Source organism: Monopterus albus, unplaced genomic scaffold, assembly GCF_001952655.1.
Source record: "Monopterus albus unplaced genomic scaffold, M_albus_1.0 scaffold20.1, whole genome shotgun sequence".
NCBI classification, from domain to species: Eukaryota; Metazoa; Chordata; class Actinopteri; order Synbranchiformes; family Synbranchidae; genus Monopterus; species Monopterus albus.
In genome coordinates this window covers 733,049-734,435 of record NW_018127900.1, presented here as the reverse complement: position 1 = coordinate 734,435, position 1,387 = coordinate 733,049, and the positions used below count along the sequence as shown (strand labels likewise).

Here is a 1,387-nt window from a genome sequence, read left to right as displayed (position 1 = left end):
CATACAGATAGATATAGATATAGATATAGATATAGATATATACACACACACACACACACACACATATATATATATGGTGCTATTTAATTAAAGAATATCTATCACTCTCATTGCCTACTGTTCAGTGTCAATGACAGAAATCACATGCATTCTGACCAAATATGTTGAAACATCACAACACGAAATTTGATTAGTACCTGCTGCTACTGACAACTGCCAACAGGAATTAACGTGATGCAAACTGTTTCATAGGTAGATGGCAACATATGACAGTTAAATATTGTTGAATCGTAACGTTAGCTACACCTGTGAGGACGAACCTCTCAAGTCGAGTGTTTGGAAGTCTTGTCCCACGTCAGCCAACTAAATGTCTGGTGTTTTGCACAAGGCAACTATGCCATGGCCTTTGCTGCTAACACTAGCTAGTTGACAAATACTGTCTGAGCGAACATGTAAGCTAGCACAGCACAATTTTAACAACTAACTAATGAACGCTAAATGCTGATACCGTTAGCTCTACAAGCTAAAACACCTATCCAAAGCTGCCTGGCCCCAACGTTACTACATTAGCTACCTGTTTACATATGTACAGCAAAGCGTTGTTAGGATAATTTCTACATCAGGTCAAAATCAAATTTGCTAGAAAATGTGCCTACGAAGTCGGCTGATTTGTTTTATAAGCGCAGAGACAACCAAATAAAGCTCGCTGGAATGGGGACAGAGTTGGGCATTATTAGCACCGTTATACTAAAACAAATCTTATTCACAGTTGACTTTCATTAGCTGTGGTAACTCTGAAATCTTCGCGATATAGTTCATCTTGTGGAATTCTCTACATGGCATCTACTATTAAAATACCACGGCCAGCCACACACTAATGAAAGAGGCGACACTAAGCTTCTAAACTGTGCATGCAATAAACACCAAAGCTAACTAGCTGGCTAAAGTTATTCAACGCGAAACCATATGGGCCGACAATGTTCTTGATGATAAATGGCGCAATTCCTCTGACAATAAAGCAACTGTATCAAACCATAAAGGTAAAACTGGACTCACCTAAAACAATTACGATGGAAAAACAACGTATGCTTCTGGCAGTGGCTGCCGAAGCTTTACCAATGATTATATACTTGAAGATGGAAACACACGCTTGTAGGAACGGCGCGGGTAACACAGCGGGCGCGCGTTGATGACGTATTTTAAAACGCAAAGCTCATCAACAAAATACAACGATATCTAAAAAAAATAACATCCTAAAAACATCTCTCTTTTATATATATATATTGTATATATATATATTTATTTATATATAGCACTGCATCAAGAATCGTCACTGTTCTATAGCAATATGACCACATTCCAAAAAATAACATCCTAAAAACATATA

At 37.8% G+C, this 1,387-nt stretch overlaps 1 protein-coding gene across 2 annotated transcripts in view; it reads right to left on the bottom strand.

Moving 5' to 3' along the window:
* Positions 1 to 1,195, bottom strand: part of ipo11 (importin 11) — a 108,758-nt gene extending 107,563 nt beyond the window's left edge. For both annotated transcript variants that reach the window (XM_020593722.1, XM_020593723.1), the window contains exon 1: positions 1,057 to 1,195. The gene's annotated coding sequence lies outside the window, so the exon portion shown is untranslated. The remainder of the gene's footprint in view (positions 1 to 1,056) is intronic.
* Positions 1,196 to 1,387: the final 192 nt, after the last annotated feature.